Raw genomic sequence first — 16,629 nt, 5'->3', positions numbered from 1 at the left:
AGCTCTCTGTAAGTTTAAAATGCCTTCTATTCATTTTGCAATCAGGAATCGTAAATGGCAGGTAGCTGAAAAGCCATTGTGAAAAGAACCTGCCAAGTTAAGCCTTGGCACCTTTATGAGGAAGTACATTCCAGAATCAGGAACCTGCACCCAGCAGCCTGCTGCCTCTGCCCAGAGGAGTTCAATGCTAGGGCAGGCAGCCAGAGCATTCCTGCAGATCACAGTTCTTCTGTGAGGCTCCTGGGAAAGCCAGAGGAGGGGTGGCAGGCTGGAAAATTGTCTCTGTGTACAGTCCTTTCTTTGATCAGGTCATAGCAACTCTCACAGGTGAGTTCTTGTCAGAAGGGTCTCTACTAGAAGCAGGCAGTTAATTAGCTCTAATACATGACCAACTATAAGAAAAATGATGGGTAAAACAAGCTGACATGGAAAAATAGTGCTTTGATTACCTGATATGACATTTTAAGTTCTTAAAGATAACCTACTGGTGGGCACAGAGGTAAATGCTTACAACATCTTCTTAGGGCTTCAAATGAAACAGGATGTGGTTTTGATTTTCCCATTCTTGCGGTGCAGAAGGGCAATGAACATGCCTGAGAAACATGAAAGTGGTCTCTGAGCAATGAAAGCCCCTCAGTGTGCAAGCAGACTGTATGGCCTGGGCTAAGCGAAGGAAAATATACCCAAGACTTCTAGTGTTTCCAGAAGTATAAAACCCAGTATGGGTTTAAGCATGGCCATGTGGCTTAAGTGGTAGAGCACCTGCCTACCAATTATGAGACTATAAATTCAACCCCCCAATACCAAAACCCCCCTAAACTTCTAAAGCTATGAAACCTAAATACTTACATGGATTGAACACGTCTGTAGGACATACTTGGTTGAGGACTGCCAGTTCAGATGTCCTGCTTAGCTTTGCTGGGGATGGAAGGCTGATATACCACATGGCCAGGAGATCCCTCTGCCTGCCTGCAGCCCCATAGTGGGCTGCCTCAGAGTTCCTGTGAACATCACTCCATCTGGCCAAGTACCATCACTCTCAAGCATGTTTGAGTAGTCATCAGCCAGGGCTGATGTGCTGCATAGGGACCCAATAGCAAATGACGCACTTGAGGGGAACTAGCCAGAATCTGTGGTGACCGAAGATGGGTACAGCGAAAGCAGGCAGACATAGAAGTATGTTGACACTGTGCAGTACCATTTCACTTGATGCAAGGTAGTTTGGGCTGCCAATAATAAGACAGATCAAGAAAGAAAGAATCATTTCTTGGGCACTTCCTCTGGTGGCACTTCGTGTGAGAATGAGAAGCAGCCCAGCTTAGCTGTGTGATCAGGTCTTTTGTGAAAGCAGAGAAAAGGTAATTGTGTCAGTAGAGGCTGTGTCAGACCAAGGCACTGTGAACCTGCTAAATATGGGAAGCAGCATCAGAAGTTTGCATATTTAATGTGCACTATTGTAAAGGCCCTTAACCAACTCGAACCTCAGTTTCTTCCTCTGTCAGGTGGGGAATCTCACTGCTGTTTTGTGATTTGTTGTCATGGCAATAGTGTCTGAAACCAGTTGAGCACCCTGTTGGGCATTGTATGGTATGTTATACTTTAGTCTCCTTCTAAAGTAAGAGGATTTATTTTTATTTTATTTTTTTTGGGTCCGGTCGTAGGACTTGAACTCTGGGCCTGGGCGCTGTCCCTCAGCTCTTCAGCTTGTGGCTAGCACTCTACCCCTTGAGCCACAGCGCCACTTCCGGCTTTTTTCTTTTTGCTTATGTGGTGCTGAGGAATCGAACCCAGGGCCTCAGGCATGCAAGGCAAGGACTCTACCACTGAGCCATCTTCCCAGCCCGAGGATTTATTTTTATAAACCACATGAGCTTGTCTACAAATCCACCTGTCAGCATTTGATTTATATTTACAATACTATAATATCATAGACTTTTTTTTTTTGGTTGGTCGTGGGGCTTGAACTCTGGGCCTGAGCGCTGTCCCTCAGCTCTACAGCTCAAGGCTAGCACTCTACCACTTGAGCTACAGTGCCACTTTGGTTTTCAAGTGGTTTATTGGAGAGAAGAGTTTCACAGACTTTCTTGCCCAGGCTGGCTTTGAACCACAATTCTCAGATCTCAGCCTCCTGAGTAGCTAGGATTACAGGTGTGAGCCACCGGCACCCGGCTATCATAGACTTTTTATACTAAGGATTATATGGTTGTTTATTAAGCAGTGATAGGCTGTTGAGGGTAGGGGCCATTTAAGTAGTAGATGGCACATGGGAAGGAAATTGAGTGCTTTTACTTTTTTCTAGATGATTGAATATAAATAGGGTGTGAATGAAGTGGTTAGGTCAAAGCACACCATTTGTGGGGTCTTTTGCCCTGTCTGCCTGGAGGTCTTAGCAAAGGAAGCTCAGCTACGAGTTGTTCTTACTGAGTTCCTACTTTCAGACTAGCCTTTAGTCCAAGTTATTTTCTTTTTTTTTTTTTGGGTCCGGTCGTGGGGCCTGAACTCTGGGCCTGGGCACTGTCCTTCAGCTCTTCAGCTCAAGGCTAGCGCTCTACCACTTGAGCCACAGTGCCATTTCCGGCTTTTTTCTTTTTGCTTATGTGGTGCTGAGGAATCGAACCCAGGGCCTTGAGCATGCAAGGCAAGCGCTCTACCACTGAGCCACCTTCCCAGCCCCTAGTCCACGTTATTTTCTTTTAATTGCAATAATACATAGTATTAAGTTCATTCTCTCTGCTATTTTAAGTGTAAATTCAGTAGTGTTAAACATAGTCACTGTGTTGTACAACAGGTCTCTAGACCATTTTTATCTGGTAGCACTGAATCTCAGAATCCCCAAATACTGCTCCCCTCCCCCTTGGTGTATTACCTTTGCCCTTCTTGGCATGACTTTCCTCCCCACCCCTACTCCCCAGGCTCATTGTTCTTCAGCTCCCTGGGGATTTTCTGACTATGTGTTGGGAACAGCAGACTTCTTGCTGTGCATCTGGAATAGTGAGGCTGTTAGGTGACAGTTCTACAGTTCACATAATTAATCATTCCATCTTCTGTGGGAGGTGGTTTTCCCTATTTGAAGTAATTAGTTTCTAGTCGTATCTGAGTGCATTTTCATGTCAAGTAGACAATAGAAACAGAAAACAGAGGAAAGGACAAAGCCTATAGGCTCAGAGAGGAGAAGAGAAGTTGTTGAACAAGGCACACACAAAATCCACACAAGTAAGTCCTTGGCCTCTAAGGTGGTCCAGAAAATTGCTGTATTAACGATGGTATGTTATCCATAGAAATTTGTTGTATTGTCATCACAGAGACTTGAAATTGCCTAAACAGCTTGGAATAGCAAACTGGTTTTGTATTGGATGCTCTGTGTGAGAGCAGGATTTGAACTTGTCTCCATAGATTCCACAGTCCCAGGATACTTGCCAGGAAAGGCCAGGCCCCATGAGAAGCCTGCCAGGGGAGACCAAGGTTCACTGAGCATCCCATGTGCTGGACTCTGTACTAGGAACTCTAGAGATAGTGTCTTGCTCCTTTCTTTTAGAAGGTACGATGACTCTCAGAGTTTAGTGTAGAAGAAAAGAATGGGACTTTTCTAGGACTACAGAGCTGGGGTTTGAACTTGGGTCAGTTAGAGTCTGTAATATAAAGAAGAAAAACTAAAAAATGAATGCACTAAATCGGTATGTACTGATATAGAATGATTTCCAGGACGTTTAGGGTAGGTGGGAACAACAAAAGCATCAGTCCCCGGGGTATAGAATATACTCTCACTATATAAAAAGACAGAAAACCAGGGGTGGAGGTGTATACATACAGATATCCTTGCAGGCAGAATGCATTAGAAACCAGTCATGGCCTTTGGGGAAGATTTGGAGACAGTAGGGATTGGGAGTGGGAGAGATTTATTTTCATTTGAATTTTTTCCATGTTGTAATTTTTAAAAGCTCTATAGATAATTCCATAGGAATGCATTAAGCTCATAAAATTGTTTCTAGCAGAGATAGTCTCAGAAGGCTCAGAACCAAGGATACTGATACTATACTAAGAAGCATGCAATTACAGAAAAGTAACAGCACAAAAACACACCAGTCATGCAAAATGCAAAGGTTTGGAATTTCTCCTGTGTTGCAATATGTATGACCCAAGTCCTCAAGGAAGAGGATGGGAGGCACATTTTAACCTGTACATGATAAGCCTGCATTAAAGTATAGAATATTAACAGTGCCTCCACTCAGAGCAGGCTTTATTTTGAAGAAGGAGATGCACAAAGATTCAGAGTCCTTGCATCAAATGAAGTAGTAGTCAGTTACTTTGTGTGTTAGGCAAGAAATCAAGACCTGGAGAGGCAAGGGATTTACTCTCTGTAATTTGGAGGGTATCTGGCAGAGAATCACTGGGCATTGGCAGATTTCTGGGAATGATGATGATAAGGAGACTGGAAAAAAAATGGCAGCATAATATTCATCATACCTGCCAGACCTTTGATGAGTGTTGTGAAGTTTGTGTTTACCTCCTCTGGGTCAGCTGAAGATGGGAAAAGGAAGACTTTAGCATTCATTCTCACAATGGAATTAGAACAGAACATCCTGAGTGAGAGTTGTTGTGTGAGTGGCTACATTTCTAGAGTGGAGATGGTTTGTAGAAGCTAAGAGGGTTAACTGTAGTTGAGACATATTATAGTACGGCTCTTCTTTTTCAAGAAAACATATCAGGAGTAGATAATTTATTGGGGTATGATCCAAATCTGTATTCCCATGTTCTTGTCCCGCTGACTGTGAGAATGGCTGTTCTGAGAGTAAATACAGGTCCTACTCCCATGAGCTGCTTGTTGCCTGCTTAATCAAGTCCTGCATTGGGAAGCTGTGAGCTGCTTTTTTTTCAGTTGGGGCTTGAACTCTGAGCCTGGGCACTGTCCCTGAGCTCTTCAGCTCAAGGTTAGCGCTCTACCACTTGAGCCACTGCAACACTTCTGGTTTTCTGGTGATAAGTCTCACAGACTTTCCTGATTGGGCTGGTTTTAAGCAGGGAGTAGCTAAGATTACAGGCATGAGCCAATGGCACCTGGCTTTGAGGTGCTATTTTAATAGCACCTTGTCTTGAGGCATTGTCAAAATGAATAAAACACATAAAACAAATGAACTTTAAAGCATTCTCTTCTACCTAAAGTTCTCTTCCATTCTTTCTGATTTACCTGTCACAAAATTGAAAGGACCAAATATGAAAAGGAGACATAAAATCATTTTAGGAAATATTTAATGTATGGTCTTTACCACTTCAGAAGTCTCACAGAAGTTTCAAAGGTTTGTGAAAAGTATATTCCCAAGTTATAAAATAAATGTTTGTCATTAGAAATGTACAGCATTAAAATTATTTAAACATTGTCAAGGTCAAATGAAAACCTTATCAACAAAATTGAAAAAAAATGAATTATTCGGCCAGACACTGGTGGCTTATGCTTATAATCCTAGCTATTCAGGAGATTGAGAGCTGGAGGATCAGGGTTCAAAGACAGCCTGGGGGAAAAAAAACAGTATCTGTGAGACTCTGTTTCTAATTAACCAGCAAAACACAGGACTGGAAACATGGTTCAAGTGATAGAGCTCAAGCTGTGAATAAAAAAACCATGTTACAATACAAAGCCCTGCATTCAAACCCCAGTGCATTCAAACCCCAGTACTGGTACACACACACACACACACACACACACACACACACACACACACACACACACACACACACACACACACACACACACACACACACACACACACACACCCCACACACACACACGCACACACACGCACACACACGCACGCACGCACTCTCTCTCTCTCTTTCTCTCTCTCTCTCTCTCTGTGACAAGCATTGCTTCAGTCCTCTGATAAATTACTCTTTTAGATCAAAGGGATAAGATGTATCTGAAGTTTTTGCCTCTTTTCTGAACTTATTGTTAAAAATTACTGGGTAAAAAATCAAGGAAACATTTCTTTCTGGAAAGGTTTGTAAAGCTATGTCTTTGCCTTTGACTCTGGTGTATTACCTACTTGTATTTTTAGAAGTCAATAGTGGGACTTGGCTTTATCTTGGTTGGTAGTTATTTGCTAATTGGATTTTTTTTTCCAGTACAGGGCCTTATATGCATGGTTCTCTCCTACTTGAGCCAAGTTTTTTGCTGGTTGATTGGAGAAGGAGCTTAATGGACTTTTCTGCCAGGGATAGCCTCTAATTTCTTGCTCAGCCTCAAGCCTCTGCTTCAGCCTCCTGAGTAGCTAAGATTATAGGCATGAGCTACTCATAATTCTTGATGCTGTGCCTTGATATTATTAACCAGTTAAGCACATGCTTCTGTTTTCCTGCCTTCTTCCCTTCCTTTTTCTCAGGCACTGTTTGAAGGGTGTGTCATGCAGCTGTTTGAGATTCTACTTGGGAGATATTCTTGGGCAGATGATATCTGACATTCCACACCTTTGTTTTGTTATCAGATAGGATTTATCGTGGTTTCTATGCCAGCATTTTGTTTGGACTTTGAGGAAACTAGGATGGAGTTCTATGCCTCTGCTTGTCTTACTTATTGATATCAATAAGGAAAGTGTTCCCAGAGCTCAGGTTATTTTGGTAGGTGTGGGTATGGGAAGAGAAGGTGAGGCCAGGGAGAAGAATATGTTCACTGTGGAGGTGCTGCCTGGGTGGCACTTGGAATCCTGCGCTATGCACATCTTGGGACACCAAATCCAGAAAGCAGAGGGGACAACCTTCTGTAACTAATGTCTCCGTTGGGGTAAGAACAGGGTGTTCGATGAACCCTGAAATCAGATTCCTTCTTCAGAAAAGCTGAATTGGAATGTAACAGGTGAGTCACTCAAGAATTTTGGGCTGCTATTACACATCAGGTACCAGGTAGAGAAGCTAGTTGCAGAGAAATAAAAATGGAGTCAAATCACTGAAAGAAACATTTAAGGACCACATGTGAGAAGAGAAGAAGCAGGAGACCTTATGTCCTTAAGTCCTAGTCTCTGAGATCCCAAGGCGGCTTAACCATCAGTGCCTTTACCATCAGTAACTCCTTTTCTTTTCCGTTTCCCTTTTTCTCTCTTTTTTTAAAGTTATCTTCAAGTAGTTGTACAGATGTTTTCAATCTAGTGCAATGCATCTAGATCAATGTTACCCCTTCCATCATTCTCCCAACCCCATCCATTCCCTCAAATTACCTGGTTCCACTTTCACATATATACATTGAATATTATGACTGCATTTGCCCAACCTTCGTCTCTCCATTCACCTTTCCCCCTTTACCTCCTCATTTCCCAACAACACAGTTAAAGCTTCCTGGTATTCATTTTGTTAAACTATGAGTTAATTGTGTGAAAGAGTCACACCATTGCAAACCTCCCCTGCTTATACCATACTTTAGATGATATGTTTACATATCATGATATGTGATAAGTTAGATCTAAATTACAAATGTATGAATATATATACAGGCCCATATGCATATATACATCAACTCCTTTCTAATCTGAGCTGGTTTCATTACTGGGTATAATCCTTTTAATAGCCTCAAGAGGAAGATGCTATCTTTTTTTTTTTTTTAAACCAATGCAGAAACTGGAAGACCCGTTCAAGATATATCAAATACTTGCTTAAGGTTGCATACTAGTAAGATCTGAGCCCAGATCTTAGCAAAGGAAGGAAATGTTTGGAAAGGAAATACAAAATAAAAATATGAAGTCTGGAAATATTTGGAAATATACAATCCTGCCCCTCCCCCATTGTGTGATTTCACTGGTTTCAGCAAGTATTTGTTTTTTTGGGGGGGGTGGGAGGGAGTGTCCTGGGGCTTGAACTCAGGGCCTGGGTGCTGTTTCTGAGCTTCTATAGCTAAAGGCTAGCACTCTACACTTGAGACACAACACCACTTCCAGCTTTTCCTGAGTAGTTTGTTGACAATAAAGAGTCTCAGCCTTTCCTGCCTGGACTCAGCTTCCTGAGGATTACAGTGTGAATGACCAGCGCCTGGCTTCATCAGGTATTTTTGAGAAGCCAGGTTACTTGTTCTTACTAACCCATTATTAAAAGAGGAGAGGTCTTAGTTTCTGGGACATTTTACCAAACACAGTAGGGAAAGGCACTTAATAGTGGCAATTGCTGGGTAGAACATGTAGTCAGATGCAGGTGTTGGTTCATGGCTCTGTCCTTTGTTGACATCTTTTCTGACTGGAAACTGATACTTTCCTCTGTAAAAGATTTATTAATATGTGGTAAGTCAGGTTAGATTTTTCTCTGAAAAGTTAATATGTTTGCTCTTCTGGAGGGTGTTTAACATTCCAAGCATAGCTCCTGAAATTAGAAAAGCAAGGAAAACTAAAGGCTTATTATGGGTTCAAGCTAAAGTCTTAGCTTTAGTGAATTACTGTAATGATGCCTTTCTCTTTTCTTCTTTTTCAGAAGAATTTATTGGGAATTTCTTTGGGAAAAGACTATTTTATGGAGCACAAAAAATTGAATGGAACTCAACCTCTAACCTATAGGAGCTTAGTTATATAAAGATAACACAGACTTACTAGCCTTTATTGAATATTATGAAAAGACCTCACTATAAATTGTCTATTTAAATCCTCTTGTTCTCTACAGAAATAGTTAGAGGTGTTCTCATATTCCAGATGAGAAAACTGAAGCCAAGAGGAGTTTAAAAACTTGCCCAATGGGGCTGGGAAGGTGGCTCAGTGGTAGAGCACTTGCCTTGCATGCTTGAGGCCCTGGGTTCGATTCCTCAGCACCACATAAGAAAAAAGCCGGAAGTGGCACTGTGGCTCAAGTGGTAGAGTGCTAGCCTTGAGCTGAAGAGCTGAGGGACAGCACCCAGGCCCAGAGTTCAGGCCCCACGACCGGACCCAACAAAAAAAAAAAAAAACTTACCCAAAATCACACAATCAATTGACATAGCTGAGAAGCAGTTCTAGGCATGCATGATTGTTGGCTTTATATACTAAGGCACTTTGCAAGACTAGATTAGTTAAAGGTGGAATTCAGTGCAGGCAATACAGGCAAGGGTGATGGAGTGGAACTAAAATAGTTCAGGATGATTTCATAGGGCTCTAGGAAATTTGTGGTTTTGAAGGGCAGAGGGATGAGCCTAATAGATTTCAAGCAGGGGTCTGCAGCTCCCAAAGTGGAGTATATAGAAGAGAATAGCAATGTTTTCCCTCACTCATCTCTATGTTCATACTGGGCCTGTATAACAAAGGACAGATGAAGCATTCAAATTTGCTTAATAGAAGTGTTTTCATAAATGAAGACTCAGAGAAACAGGGGATGACTCTGTATGTTTATGGATAGTCATGCAGTAGTATGGTTAGAGGACAGAGGGTGGGATGGAATTGTAACAAACTGGGGTCTTAAGGGGAAGAAAGCGGGAGAAGATCAGAGAGCAACTTTGCTTGGATTTATGACTGGTTTCATAGGAAGATCAGTGTGTGGGGTGGTGAGGAGGGAGGGGGAGAGCTATTCTGGTTTCTGCTATTGGGTCAGATGCCAAAGAACTGTATTTTGGAGTCTTGTGTCCTGAACTCAGTCAGGTAGAGTGGGAGATTTTGGAGGCTTTCTAAGAGGTGTGTGGACACAGATGGTTTTGACTGAATGAACTTTTACTCTTTTCTAAAAGAAATCTACTTGTGGTACTAACAAGTTAGTTCTTGTCTCTAACCTGCCCTTTTGCAGCAGAACTTAGCACAGTTTACAAAAGAAAGCAGACCTTCCCTGGATTTTTAATTTTATTATACTGCTTTTGTGTTTGTTGTTTTTTTTCCATCTTGATTTATAACAAAATTGAAGGAGGATTTAATGAATTTATCATCTGATATCAGTCAAAATGATTTTGAATAATATTACTGCTAGACAACTCTTAGAAATCTTTTGGAACATTGATGACATCCTCAGAATAGAACACTTTGCATTCATTTTTATTTATTTATGGTCAAGACTGAAAATCTATTAAAATAAAAATAAATAGAATTGTTGCTCTTAAATGGTCATTCTAGTCAAACAAAACAAAATGAAACAAAACACCATTCTTGAGTAGATATACTTCATCATTAAGGAAATACAACTACCTTTCTTATCTGCTTTCCAATCAATACCTTACTTTCTATGTATCCTGCTTATTTTGTCAACATTAGGATGGCAGGCTAATAATATATTACTGCCATGTATAACAATTTAGTTCAGAAGTAATTTTTAGCATTTAGAGCTTTATAGTAATGGAAAGGGAGACAATTTGTTTCCATATTTTATCAAAGAGAAATATGATAGAGTGATTAAAAAAAAGCTTTCACTCAGAAGCTAGGTTCTGGGAACTCACACCTATTACCCTAATTATTAAGAAGGCTAAAATCTGGCAGCCAGTGAGGGCAGAAAAGTTCTCTACATTCCATCTGTAAATTCTTTTTTTGTTAGTCATGGAGCTTGAAATTAGAGCCTGGGTACTGTCCCTGAGCTTTTTTGTTCAAGGCTAGTGTTCTACCACTTGACTTACAGTGCCACTTCTTTTTTTGTTGTTGTTGTTGGTTGTGGGGCTTGAACTCTGGACCTGGGCGCTGTCCCTCAGCTCTTCAGCTTAAGGTGAGCGCTCTACCGCATGAGCCACAGCACCACTTCCGGTTTTCTAGTGGTTTATTGGAGACAAGAGTCTCACAGACTTTCTTGCCTGGGCTGGCTTTGAACTGTGATCCTCAGATCTCAGCCTCCTGAGTAGCTAGGATTACAGGCATGAGCCACTGGTGCCCAGCCCACTTCTTGTTTTCTGATGTTTACTTGGAGATAAAAGTCACATAGACTTTCCTACCTGGGCTGACTTTGCACTGTAATCCTTAGATCTCAGCCTCCTGAGTGGCTAGAATTACCGGCATGAGCCACCATTGTCCTGCACAAACAAATTCTTTGCCTAAGCCTAAGTACCTAGTAAGTGGTTTTGAGTATTGGAACACAAATATTTTTCTTTAAATCTAATTCTTGCCTTTTGTGGATATATATATATATATATATATATATATATATATATATATATATTCTTACTCAACAAATTAAAAAAGTGTATAAAAGTATAAAACACAAAAAAATAGCAAAAAAACAGGACTGGTCCTGGGTGCTGGTTCTCACTCAATCTTATAATTCTAGATACTCAAGTGACTGAGATCTGTGGATCAAAGTTTGAAACCAGCCCAAGAGAAAAATCCAGGAGACTTTTATTTCCAGTTAACAAGAAAAAAGCTGGAATTGGAGGTATAGCTCAAATGGTAGAGTGCAACCATGAGCACAAAGCCAAGTAACAGTGGAAGGCCCTGAGTTCAAGCACACACAAAATAAGAATAAACAAATTTAAAAAAAGTCAACCAATATTCTTGATGACTATTGTTGCAAAAATAATAGAGTACATACTAACCAATCAGATCTAACAAACATATTTAAAAATATTACTCACAATTATAAAGTGGATTCATCCCAGAGATGGTTCAATGTGCGAAAATCAATGAGCATGATACATGGATAACAATGGAATGAATTTAAAAAACTATGTTATCAGAAAAGTTATTTATCACCTTTCCAACATTACTTCATGACAAAAGTCTTGAACAAATGAGATATAGAAAAATGTATCAACATATGGGGCTGGGAAGGTGGCTCAGTAGTAGAGAGCTTGCCTTGCATGCATGAGGCCTTAGGTTCGATTCCTCAGCACCACATAAGCAAAAAGAAAAAAGCCGGAAGTGGCGCTGTGGCTCAAGTGGTAGAGCACTAGCCTTGAGCTGAAGAGCTGAGGGACAGTGCCCAGGCCCAGAGTTCAGGCCCCACGACCGGACCCAAAAAAAAAGAAAAGAAAAAAAAAAAGAAAAATGTATCAACATAATCTAGTCCATTTATAACAACAACTAACATTATACTGGCTAGGAGAAAACTGATTTTTTCTTTAAGATCTACAATAAAACAAGTTTTCTCACTTTCACCATTTTTATCTAAACTAGTACTGGAAGTCCTAGCCAGAGAAGTCAGGTAAGAGAATAAATAAAGTGATTCAAGTTGGAAAAGAAGTTAAGCAGTCTCATTTATAGTAGCTAAAAAAGAAAGTTACCAAGGAATCAATTTAACCAAAAAGGTGAAATATCTCTAAAACATAAATTAGAAACCAGTAAAGGAAGAAATGAAGATTAAAAAGGAAAAACATCTAGGTTCATGGATTGGAAGAATCAATGCTACTAAAATATACCATTTAAACCTTAAGAGATTTGGATGATATATTATTATAGCAAAGTTGGTAGATTTAGTACAGTCCTTAGCAAAATATCAATGATATTCTAAACTAAAACTAGGGGGAAAAATCTTAAAAGTCATATAGAATTACTGCCCTCAAACACCCCTCCCTTTTACCAAAGCCATCTTGAGCATAAAGAACATATCTGAATTTAAAACATACTATAATGCAACATCTGTCCTTGAAGCCCTGGGTCCAATCCCCAACACTGCAAGAGGGAGGGCAGGAAGGAAGGAAGAAAGGAGAAGAGAGGGAGGGAGGGAAGGAAAGAAGGAAAAACAAAACAAAAAAACAAAACAAAGCAAGTCCCAGCATTCTATTGGTATAAAGCAGACACACAGATTAGTGGAATAGAATAGAGCCTAGAACTAAACCCATGCATTTATCATAAACTGATTTTTCTTCACAAAAGTGCTAGGAACACATATTGGAGAAATGACAATCTTTTCAGCAAATAGTGGTGGGAAAATTGGATAGCTACATACAGAAAAATGAAGTTAGACCCCTACCTATCTCTTACTTGTTGAAAAACAAATTGAAATGTAGTAAAGACATAAAACAATGAAAGTACTAGAAGAAAATATAAGTGAAATGCTTCAAATCAGTGGAATGGGCCCCCTTTTTTTGATAAGACTCTAAAAGCACAGGAAACAATAGGAAAAATCCAAGAGAAAAATCCAGGAGACTTTTATTTCCAGTTAACAAGAAAAAAGCTGGAATTGGAGGTATAGCTTAAATGGTAGAGAGCAACCATGAGCAAAAAGCCAAGTGAGAGTGGAAGGCCCTGAGTTCAAGCACACACCAAATAAGAATAAACAAATTTAAAAAATCAACCAATATTCTTGATGACTATTGATGCAAAAATAATAAAGCAAACTAAAAAGTTTCTGTGAAAGAGGATAGAGGGCCAAGGCTGTTCTGGGTAGAAGTGCAATACCTTATTTGACAAATAAAAGCATAAAGGATCAGAAGCATAGCTCAAGTGAGAGAGCCCTTAAGTAGACCTTGAGTTCAAACTTGAGTGCTACCTAAACAAACAAACAGCAACAACAACAAAAAATACTCAAGATAACAAGAGCTGATGAGGTTGTGTGTGGAGAACAGAATTCTTGGCACTGTTGGTGGGTATGTAAATTAGTACTGTCATTAAGGAAAGCAGTACATAAATTAAACGGAAAGGAAAGCAGTATGTCAGAGATACATCTGCATATCCATGTTCGCAATGCAAGCAGTGGGAACAACCTTTATCACCAGCTAATGAATGGGTAAAGAAAATGTGTCACATAGTCTTAATGAAATGCTTATTTGTCCATAAAATATAACAAAATCCTGTCATTTGCAACAATATGATTGGAACTGGAGATTATTAAGTTTTAGATAAGCTAGACATAGACAATAGCCCATGATCTTATTCCTGTAGAGTCTAAAAACACTGATTTTGTTGAAGTTGAGAATAGTGTGGTGGTTACTGCACCTTCAGGTGGTTGCAAGAAAGCAGAGCGTAGAGAGGGATGGGGGAAGATTAGTCAGTAGATATTAAGGTACTATTAGAAGTTGTAAGTTCTGGAGGTGGGAAGGTGGCTCAGTGGTAGAGTGCTTGCCTTGCATGCCTGAGGCCCTGGATTCGATTCCTCAGCACCACATAAGCAAAAAGAAAAAAGCTGGAAGTGGCACTGTGGCTCAAGTGGTAGAGCGCTAGCCTTGAGCTGAAGAGCTGAGGGACAGGGCCCAGGCCCAGAGTTCAGCCCCACGACCGGACCTACCCCCCCCCCCCAAAAAAAAAAAATAGAAGTTGTAAGTCCTGGCATGTTGTTGTACAAGGGGATTGTTTTACGAAGCTACGAGAGAGAATTTTGAAATTTTTATCAGACACTGAGTGATAATATAGCTATATTAACCTGGTTAAATATTATACAATCATGTTACACCATTGATATTTCAATTTTAGTGAAAGTTAGGTAGTTTTTAAACTTCCAAGCATATAAATCATGCTAAGGATAAATTTTTACAAGGGAAGTAGAGTTGACATGCAAATATAAAGGAGAAAGTGATTACAAGAGTTGTTAAATTCACTCATTCCATGTATTTAATTACTATGATATTTTATTATTTTGGACACATTTAGCAGTTATGGAGCAGTTTTGTTTTAAAATGTACATATCCACTGTGTGGTACAAATTATGTTCTTTGGTAGTATTTACTTTTTTTTTTTTGTCTGTCATGGGGCTTGAACTCTGGGCCTGGGTGCTGTACCTCAGCTCTTTAGCTCAAGGCGAGCACTCTACCACTTGAGCCACAGCACCATTTCCTGGTAGTATTTACATTTAATGAAAAATGTTCTTATAAACACACATTGTGGTCTGTAGTTTTTCTATATAAATTGTGTGATTCTATTAGGTGTTAGGGGAGTTAATGAGGAGGCATTAGCAGGACAAGATGTAATGTGTTCTCTTGTTATCCTCAAGAATACCCTCAGAATGTGTTCGATTATTACCCAAGTGCCTCAGGATACTTTCTGATTCCAGCCAACCTCACAGACAGCAGCAGGCCCAAGAGAGCCTGAAGGAAAGATGGGCATACTCAACTTTATACCCTTGCAATCCTCCCAACACTGGTGTAAATTGCAATTGAGCCTGGAAAGCCTCTGCTTACTCCCCTAGGTGCTCAGAGGAATAGAATGGAGTCTACTCTCTAGCACCTGGAGGAGTGAGCAGATAGATGCCTTTTCAGACTCACAAGTACCCTTGAACCTGCTATTGCAACCCACAGAGTGTCTGTGGCCACCGCAGTGTGGTACCTCTGGAGCTTGGGCAGAAGAGTGAGGAAGAAATGTCTCCATATCTACAGCTCACACCTCCAGTGATCATGTTAATAGTGATCTGGAGACTGCCAGGTTAGAGAAGAGGAATTGGAAGTGGATCAATTTGGGAAGGGATTTTTATGTGTAGATGTATTTTTCTAGCACACACACACACATCCCATCCTCATCTTCATAATCCACCGTCCAATGTCTTAGCCACATGGCTTATTTGATCTTGCAGTTGACATGTAGCAAAGCATTGTTTTGACAATCTGTATATTTATGGTAAGGAAGTTAACTGCTAATAGCTCTCTTGGGATTTTGAAAATAGAAACAGGGATCTGGAAACTTCTTTGGGATGAATAGGCATTTGATCTTTAAATATTTTTATTTTCCAAAGTAGATGTTTTAAAAGTTGGTTTTGTTTTATAATTTGTTAGACATAAAATGTCCATGATGATATGTAAGGTTCCTTCTGACTATTTTTCTGCTTGACCATAATGTGCACCCTATTTGTTCTACTCTCTGCCTTTTCCTCATATACTAAGTTGAAAGTTACTGAAACCAAAGTGACTTTGTATTGCCAGTGTGAGAAATAAAGCTAAAATACATTTCTAGTTTATTAGCTTATTCTTAACTAATTAAATGTACATTTCCTCAGATAAGTTATACCTAGTTAGATAATCAATTAGCTGGCTTTTATTGAAACCTAATAATGTGTTGTTATTAGTAATAACTTGCTTTGATTATTTGGTTGGGTTTTTGTGCTGTGATTGTCTTTAAAAAAAAAATTTTATATAATGGTACTGGGCCTTGCACTTGATAGGCAGGCACTCTACCACCTGAGCCATACCTCCAGTAGTGGTTATCTGTCTTAATTATAGTTTAAAAACTTTTTCTAAGAAAAAATATTAAGAGAAAATGACATATGATTAAGTGGAAATGCTGCTCAGTAGCAGAATCCATGCATGAGGCCCTGGGTTTGATCTCCAGCACTACAAAAAAAAATTACATATGTGGGTTTTGACAAAGAAATCAATAATACATCACAAACTTGCCTCATTCAGTAGTCGTGTTCTGTTTCTACATATCAAAATAAAGTTTTCTCACATTTTAATGTTACCCATTCATGTTCTAGTCACACTCTGTAAATTAATATCCATGACAACATTTAAATAACATCAAAGATTTTATTTAAGTCGACAGGTGTCAAATAGAGTTATGAATTTTATACGGTTCCTACTACTTCAAGGCAAAGTGTTTTTGGAATTGAAAATGCATGTATATTCATCATCATATCTTGATGTCACAGGATGACTTTTAAGAATTTTCCTCAAATCAAGTAGCTAAACAGATCCTGGGGAAATTGATTCTGTGTCTGACAGCCACTGTTCCTGGACTGAAGGTGCAGGTGACTTAACATGCAGATGCTCGTGTACACAGAGCCTTAGCAGACAGAAACCTGGTGTAGTATTTGATGCACACAGGTTGCAAGCGTTTGGACATAGTTTGTTGAAAGAGAACAAAAAGA

At 39.8% G+C, this 16,629-nt stretch overlaps 1 protein-coding gene across 3 annotated transcripts in view; it reads left to right on the top strand.

Annotated features, from left to right (window-relative positions):
• The window catches only part of Epb41l4a (erythrocyte membrane protein band 4.1 like 4A), a 238,135-nt gene that overhangs the window by 174,468 nt on the left and 47,038 nt on the right, over positions 1–16,629 (top strand). The gene's annotated exons all lie outside the window — the stretch shown is intronic.

Source organism: Dipodomys spectabilis, unplaced genomic scaffold (genome assembly GCF_019054845.1).
Source record: "Dipodomys spectabilis isolate Male_0828 unplaced genomic scaffold, ASM1905484v1 ptg000147l, whole genome shotgun sequence".
NCBI lineage: Eukaryota > Metazoa > Chordata > Mammalia > Rodentia > Heteromyidae > Dipodomys > Dipodomys spectabilis.
Note: the sequence above shows the minus strand (reverse complement) of the source record. Positions and strands in the feature narration are given on the sequence as shown.